At 49.5% G+C, this 8,784-nt stretch overlaps 1 long non-coding RNA gene across 1 annotated transcript; it reads left to right on the top strand.

The window, feature by feature from the left end:
• The first annotated feature begins 4,854 nt into the window (after positions 1 to 4,854).
• Positions 4,855 to 8,366, top strand: LOC148665822 (uncharacterized). Its single transcript, XR_015936606.1, has 2 exons — positions 4,855 to 5,638; positions 5,906 to 8,366. It is a non-coding gene; the product is annotated as an uncharacterized LOC148665822 (long non-coding RNA).
• Positions 8,367 to 8,784: the final 418 nt, after the last annotated feature.

Raw genomic sequence — 8,784 nt, 5'->3', positions numbered from 1 at the left:
CACAGGGGCTAGAGCACTGCAGTTTTTCAGCGCTGGGATGCTGGGTTCAGCTCTGCTTCTGGTCTGGTTTGTATATTCGACACTGTGCTCACACTGGGTTTCCTCTGGGTGCTCCAGTCTCCTCCCCAGTTGAAAGGCATGCTGGTATATTCACTGACGTCTGGGAGAGTTAGTGTGGGTGTGAGTGTGTGTGCCCTGTGATGGAGTACCACTCCTTGTGCCTGCTGTTTACTGGAATAAGCTCTGGCTGTCCCACCACCCTAAACTGGATGAGGTGGAACAGGTGGGCGGATGGAATATCATATAATCAAGATTAAAGGTCTAAGGAGGTACAACCTCTGAGTTGGTAGGCTGGTGGCCACAGGTTTCTTGATGAGCAATCGGCCCCCCAGTCATTTCTGTACTTCGCTCAGGTCCAGATGAGTGGACCAGTCCAGACCGCAGACGATCGCAGGCAATACAGAGGGATAAGCGGAGGCCGAGAAGCGGGCAGCAAATGTAGTTCAAATGATTTAAACCAGCGTGCAGGCAGGGAAAACAAAATTTCGATGCAAAACTGAGGGAGGTGACTCAGGGAAAAGACTGAGGTGTTAATGCTAAATCGTTTGCATCCTTGAAACATCCTTGAACCAATGTGGGCGAGCCATAAGCCACAGGCACAAGGCAGGACAGATGAATGACTACGTTAACCCAGGGACACCAGCCCATTGCAGGGCACAGATATGCCCACACTCACATCAGGGCCAATTTTCCCAGAAGCCAATTGACCCTCCAGCATGTCTCTGGACTGTGGGAGGAAACTGGGGCAAACCTATAAGAAACACACATGAACTGGAGGGACATACCACCTCCAGACAGCAGACAGCAAAACAGAACTGAACCCAGGGTTCAACCACTCCAGTCATTGTAGGTCAAATGAAACCCAGTTAACTGACTGAAAAGGATCTATCCAGGTGAGCCAAGTGGTTATGAGAGGTTAGCCATCTTGATCCTGCAGAAAGAGACTGTACCCCCAACAGAAAAAGTGCATGTGTAAAACTCTTTGCAGAAACTCCAAACTCTCCTCGCAAAGCATATAATCAAAGGACACATATTGGCTTGAATACACTCTTCATATAATTAGACTCGATTGGCACTGTTACAAGGCTCTCACTCATATAAATTTACCTGTCATGGTCCAGGACCAGGAGTAAATAACAGTGCTTTGATCAATTAATAAAGGCCTGGATCACCTTGACTATGATCAATTAAACAGGTGGTCTGTTCAATTAAGTAACTGAGGAATCATTGGAAAAAACATAAATAAAACCGGTGATTCAGGGTGACCTATAAGATTCACTAGACCTGACTTCTCCCTGGGTCAGGATCAGAGAGCCCTGCACTGACTGGACCAGAGTCACATACCCCTGGACTCACTGGACCGAGGCACTGGCCCTTTCAACACCGAAGTTCAGAGGTCTGAATAAACCTCTTTTTATCTTCCATCTCCGCTGGTCCAAATTGGAAAGGAGAGAAAAAGCCCACATGAGGAGATTACAATACATGTACTGTATATAATCCATTTTTGTTAAACCAGCCATAAATTAACCTTGGCAAACTGTCTACAACTGTTCACCGTTTTTTTCCCTACGACACTATATAAATTTGTGACCAATAGTAAACAAGTAGGCAGGAGCAAACGGTGTATTTGAATGAAGGTGGGGTTACTGGTGCAGAATGATCACTGTGCATCTCCCAGTTGGGGTTACTGGTGCAGAATGATCACTGTGCGTCTCCCAGCTGGGGCCGCTGTTGCAGGATGATCTCTGTGCGTCTCCCATGTGTGGTAGCAGTTCAGTGGGGAGTATATCCCCTCCTATATATAAATTACTATCTGGGTGAAAGGTGTTATATAAATGCAAGGAATTCTTTATCATTACTAGTATTTTCTGAACCTAGCCTTTGAGCCACAGGAACACATTTGTTTTGAACAATGGAAGGGATTATTTCTACTGGTGCACACAGCAGATGCTGGTCAGTTCCAGATCCAGATAAAATGAGGTGGCAAATTTGAGGAGAAAAAAAATTGAATGTAAAAAATGAGAAGCTTAAAAAAGACACATGAAATAATGCACAATGCTATTATTTCAATCGACTGAGGAACTTGGGAAGGGTGTAGGAATTCTAATTTGTTTCTATACATTTGTGTCTATTTACTAGGGAGGACTGGTGGCCCTCTACAATTTCTTGCAATAGGAATTTGTCTTTTCACAGACCCCAGCTTGCTCTCCATGAGACAGGAAGAGAAGTTGGGGGTCAGAATGGAGGGTTAGCCATTGTACAGCGCCCCTGGGGTGAAGGGCTTCACTCAGGGGCCCACCGGGGTAGGATTCCTCTGCCGGCCGCAAGATTTGAACCAGCAACCTTCCAGCCACAGGCACAGAGCCTTAGCCACAGAGCCAAAATCCTGTTATATAAATATATATCCTGATCATGTTGATACTGCTCATTTGTGTAATTAACTTTTAGGCTCTTTAATGCGACTACAAGAGCACTACCTTCTGAAGAGGTGCTGAAGTCTGTGAATGTGATCTCTCAGACCGTTCTCCAGACATCTTCAGAGCTCTGTGAACTTTAACTCTTTAACGTTTGCCAGTTTCCAGAACCAGCATGAAGCGTAGCTTCTCAAGACTAAACTTGTTTAAAAAAAATGAACAACACTGCAATTAAAACCAATGACATTAGAACAGGGTATTTTTTTAATATTTTGTCAATACAAGTACATTGAAGAGTTTTACTTCTTGCTATAGTCTATGAGTTGCTAATGACCGTTAAAGCATTGTAGCGTTATGACTGGATAATAAAAATTAACATTCTGGTTAACATTCTTAATGCGTTTTGGGTATTAAATCAGCCTGAGATATCCAGATGTGCTACTGTGTCAACAACTGTGCTGTTGTGCCCAAATCTATCCTAAAAATTGTCTCTGTATTTTAATTGAAGCTTTTCAGAAATATTTGGTTGGACTCACAAATCGGACCCCAGACACTATCTTTGCACGTATCCAAGCCCATCTCACACAGGTTTACCAGCGACTGCAATCCCAACTACAATCCTTAATTTGAAAGCAGTTCAAATCGTGGCTGGGAGCTCCAAAATGTGCCGATCTGAGTTTCCCCACCCCCACCCCCCCAGGAGAGGGCACTGACAGAAGAAAAATCACAAAGCGACTCACTAAAGTCATGTCTGTGGCACTGTTCTTAGTGGAGAGTGGCACAGCAGGGCACGGGGGGCACAGTTCAATTCTGGACCTGGGGGGGGCTGTCTGTGTGGAGTTTGCATGTCCCCCCCCCCCCCCCCCTTCTCATGGGTTTTCTACTTGGGTGCGCTGGTTTCATCTCCCAATCCAAAGGGATGCTGCTGGGTTTCAATGGCTGGGAAAATTGGTCCCGCTGTGTGTGTGTGAGACTCAGAGGGCTGTCTGTGTGGAGTCTGCATGTTCTCCCTGTGTTGGCATGAGTTTCCTCCAGGTGGTCCGGTTCCCGACAAAGAAGACAGTCCAGAACGGGCTCTGATGTGAGTCTGTGTCTGTGATGGACTGGTGTTAGTGGGGCAAGCAGGGGGTGCTCACCCTGCACTCTGTGTGGGTCCTCATGCCCCAGAAAAGTGACGGGGACACTGGACTGTAATATCTCCGGCCTCACAAGCTGTTCACGCACGCGGCAGTTTTCGTGTGGCTGCTGCTGCTGTATTTTTGAGGGGTTGTGGGTCACCCAGTCTGCGGCTCTTACCCCCGGGGCAGGCAAGCCGAGCGCAGATCCCTGGGTCTGTCGCCGTCAGCACCGGTGAGCTATCAGGGGATAGATGGTGGCCTCTGCTCTGCTGCTGGGCGGTCTCTGCTGGGTTTGGGAGCTGAAGTGAATAGAGGAATAGAGCACTGTGGTGTCTTCTTCCTGCTCGCAGAGAGACAGACACACACACACAGACAGACACAGAGGTGTGCTGAGCTCAGCTCAAGAGCTCTTGATCTTGTCTATTCTTGTACACGCCTCCAGGAAACTCACAGTACGCACACAGAGCAAGGACAGCTGAGGTTCCACACACAGACACACTGAGACTCAGCTGGAGTCAGATGAGCTGTTAATAAACTTTCATTAAAAAATACACTTATGGACCAGCACATAGAGTAAACTCTCAGTGTACAGACACACTAAAGACCAGAAATTCACACACACACACACACAGAGAGGATAACATGCCCAGGCTTATTCTACGCAGAGCTTGTCTTCGCTGAGCCAGAATGAGTCACGGTTTCCTCCCACGTGACTGAGGTTGTGTTCTGGTTGGAGCTGAAGTTGTGGGTTAGTGTGTGTGTGTGTGTGTGTGTGTGTGTGTGTGGAATCTGTGGTCTTTGCTCTGTCTGCATACTGACAAAGAAGACAAGCTCTTCGTACAATAACAGTGTTATCCTCTGTACGTGTGTGTGTATAATCTCGGGTCTTAGTTCCGTGTGCAACCTGTTAGATTACCAGGTGTGCATAATGTGAGTTTAGTATGTGTGCTGGTCCATAAGAAGGTGTGAAAACAAAATGAAAGCAAGTTTATTAACAGCTCATCTGACTCCAGCCTCACTCAAGCTGAGTCTCCCTGTGTCTGTGTGGAGTCTCATTTTGCTTGGCTCTGTCTGTACACTGCACGACGACTGTGGGTGCTGGTATACAGGAAGCTGGAGGGGTATCTGAGAGAAAGTATGTTGTCAACAGCTCATCTGACTCCAGCCTCACTCCAGCTGAGTCTCAGTGTGTGTGTGTGTATGTGTGTGTGTGTGTGTGTGTTGAATTACTGGTCTTTAGTGTGTCTGTATACTGTGAGGAAGTGTATCTTAAGTGAAGCTGTCTTACAGACTCCTACAGTACGTCTCGGATTTCACTGCTGGTCTGGCCAGGCCAAATATCGGCGGTTGTTTTATTTGCGTGTGGTTACGGGGTCATCGTTGAGACTGTTCCCGTCCCTTGTGCTCCACCGGTTTCCTGCGGCTCTTCGGTGGTGGCCTTTCCGGACAGAGTCCAGACCACAAAGACGGATGGAGGGACAGAAATGAAGAAGCATCATGATGAGAAGCCTGCTTTCAGTGCACTGACTGAGCTCCAGGGAATGTCCTACAGGGACAGGAGGTGGAGGAAGGGAAGGGTCTCCTGTCCCGATCGGTGGATCACATTCAGACTAAAGAGGTTCAGTTCCTTCAGACTAAAGAGACTCAGTTCCTCCAGCCTGTCAGTGTGGGACACTCCCATCAGACTGAAGAGACTAGGTTTCTCCAGCCTGTCAGGGTGGGACACTCCCTTCAGACTAAAGAGACTCAGTTCCTCCGGCCTGGCAGTGTGGGACACTCCCTTCAGACTAAAGAGACTCAGTTCCTCCAGCCTGGCAGTACTGTATAGTTCTTTCCCTTAAGAATGAAGAACAATATCTATTTCAGAACGTGGGCACAGTACTCCGGTCTGATCGAGAGGTGCTCTGACCTGGTCGGTGGGAGAGGCAGTAGGTGCAGCAGGAACAGCCAGCGTCACAGCTGTGCAGCCCTGGAGGACAAAGCACAGTGGGAAGGCCCCGGGTTCGACACCCGAACCTGTAACAGAGCGGCAAGACAGGGTGAGGGGTGAGTCAGCCTTTACTGATGTATCCTGTGAGAGACAGCACTTTGGACAGATTGACCGACTGACTAGTGCACTGACTGACTGACTGACTGGCACACTGATTGACTGACTGGCACACTGATATACTGCTTGGCACCCTGACACACTGATTAACTGGCACACTGATTGATTAACTGGCACACAGACACACTGATTAACTGGCACGCCAGCACACGCTGAGCCCCCCAGATCTCCCACCTGGGAAGACGAGTGACGTTCTAAATCCGCAGGCCGACGGAGCGCAGCGGCGAGTCGGGCAGGGCGGAGAGGCGGGAGCCATCATCCCGGGGGGGCTTCGCGTTGCACTGGGCGGCGCCCGGGCGGATTGCGCGGAGCTCCTGGGGCCGGCCTGCCGGCAGGAGTAGACGGGGAAACGGATTGTAAAGGAGCAAATCGTGAGCAAATCCCGTGTTTAAAAAAACAAAACAGAACACTCCGGGAGAGTGCGGTGGCGGGTACCCCCGGGGCAAAGGGGCACAGCTCAGGTCTCAAACAATTAATTGAATCTCACCCAGCTGTGACTGGAGAGAAGCCAGGGTATCGGCTTCAACCACAGGGCTGGGCAGCTTGTTCCCCCCTCTGTGTACAGAAGAGCCTCCTGTGCTGAGTGGAGGACCCCATCCAGCTGCGTCTGGAGGGGAGCCGGGGTATCAGCCTCAACAACAGGGCTGGGCAGCTTGTTCCACAACCCCACCACACTCTGTGTACAATAGAGCCTCCTGTCCTGACTGCAGATGCTCACCCAGCTGTGGCTGGAGAGAAGCCAGGGTATCAGCTTTGAAAACACCAAAGGTTGGAACCTTTGCAAGCTTCTTTTCTTCCACTCAGAGGTATGAGATTTTGCTTCTTAAAGCAGCGGAAAAACACGACCTCCTACCTGGCGTTGAACTGAAAACAACGAGCTCAGATTGAACCCCTATCATGCGGGCCCAGGGAGATCTGATTTCAGTTATTTAATTGAGGGGCTCGGGTGGAATTAAAAACAGCAGGTGTGTGTGTGTGTAGGGGGGTCCCCAGAACTCGAGTTGGGGGGACCCCTGCTCTATTTTACCGACGCCACCTCGCTGCCCGTTAATGTGACGGGTTGGGCGAGTGTCGAGAAACTTCGAAAAGGAAGCCGAACACTGTGACGGCCGCCGAGGTTGGTCGAGGTCTGTGTTAATAAAAAACGCCCTGTCCTCTTATCTTACGATGGATACTCGGGAATGTACTGTAGGTCATAGTCTGAAACAATGAGCTAAACAGTTACTGGCCCAGGAGAGTTGTTTTACAGACATGAAAAACCAAGCCAATAACCTGTTTATTATCCAGGATTCGGCGGCTATTACAGACTAGATGTGTTGATTATATCAGGAAATAAAAAGTTTCTAAACACGATTGGTGAGGTGAGGTCGCTATCTAGGTGGCTACAAATAAACCCCTTTAAAGAAAGATGGTATTTATTATTATTTATATAATTATTGTATTAGTCGCAGCGGCGGAGGCGAGAGCACCGGTGCGGGCGCGGTAGGTTTCGCAGGCAAATATTAAAAAAGTCGTGCGTGGTATTTACGTGGTTTAATAATATTTTAGCGAATCCGCCCCCACCACCAAAAAAAAAGGAGAAAAAGAGGCGTTTTGTCGCAGTTCATCAAATTATGCGCCACCTGTTCCGAACGGAAACGGGTTAGAAGGCGAGTCCATGAAGGTTCTCCACTCAGAAAAGTTTTAATAACCGTTCTAAAAGCCTCTGTACGCATATCGGGGTCTTCAACCCGGTTCCGGGGACAGGACCTCCGCGCGGGGGTTCGTCTCCTAGCAACCGGGGGTCCGAACACGACCCCGGTCCGACCGCAGAGTCCGGCTCCTCGGTCGGGTCCTTCCCCCCAAGCACGGCTGAGCCCTGATATTGAAATCCGCGGGTATGTACTCTCTGAGGTGGAGAAGGAAGGGAAAAAAACGCCGTTATGTGGCGTGAAAGCCAGACTTTAAGACCCCAAATGGAATTAAAACAAATATCTGCGAAATGCATGAAATTTATCTGCGAGATCCTTTTGTTTTCAAATCAGAAGACTGAGTTTTTTTCTCTCCAAAAAAAAAAAAAACAGTACTTATTAAAGCAGTGCTCTGTAGGACAGACACAGAATTTAACTCCAAACTAAGAATCGGGGTCTTTCGTCGCCGACAGTCTCTCTACTCCGTTCAAGCGTCAGTAACGAACCATTATAACCCCCTGCGTGATATTACAGCGCGGTGTTTTCCGCGACAGAGTAGAAGTGTCTGCTTTCCGACCAGCACATTTCCAACGGTCTTCTCCAGGACACGATACACGGGGGGGGGGATGTGGGAGCTGGAGTCTCTCCCAGCGAGCAAATATCGCAAAGACAGGGTACACCCGGGACGGGACACCAGTCCGTCGCTGGGCAGGCACACATACACACACACTCACACCACTGGGGGAATCCAACATTATCCACCAGCATGTCTTTGGACTGTGAGAGAGGGGAAAAAGCCGGGAGTCAGTCGGTTCTCTGAGACGGTGGGTTATTTTCTCCAAATAAACGCCGACCAAACCTTCCCCCCCTCCCCCCAAATGGCACTGAGTCTACCCCTGTATTTGACCCCCCTTAGTTCGGCAAGGCGGAATGGGATAAACACGCCGCGGCACAGTTAGTTACAAAGGCAGCGGCGAGGGAGAGGCAACACGTGGTACTCACAGATCAGGAGGAATTTCATTTTGCCCCCTGGTTCTCCGAAAACCGCTGTCCTGTTAATATAGTGAAACGCTTATGGCCACCAGTGAGTGTGTAAGAGCCGGCTTACCAGTGCGGTGACGTCACCGCCCTTCCCTGTGATAGCAGGGGCTGCAGCCGCTGGGCTGAAGGGAGATGTTGAGTGACGCCGGAGGCCTGGGTTTGAGTCCCTGACGGTGGGGGGCTGACCTGATGCAGCAGCAGCAAGGGTGCCCATGTGAACCTTGAAACGTTACAATAGCAAGAGGGGCCCCCCCTTTTTTCTGGTGGCTCCGCCTTTGGCCTCGGCCTCGCCTTCTGCTGCGGGCGAAAGGGCTTGTTAGTTTGAGGGTCGTCGTTCTTGTTTGCGTCATTTGGTTTCGAGGCCCCGTTCCTGT

Source organism: Lepisosteus platostomus, chromosome 5 (assembly GCF_059453375.1).
Source record: "Lepisosteus platostomus isolate fLepPlt1 chromosome 5, fLepPlt1.hap1, whole genome shotgun sequence".
Classification (NCBI taxonomy): domain Eukaryota; kingdom Metazoa; phylum Chordata; class Actinopteri; order Semionotiformes; family Lepisosteidae; genus Lepisosteus; species Lepisosteus platostomus.
This window is presented reverse-complemented; position numbering and strand designations above follow the sequence as displayed.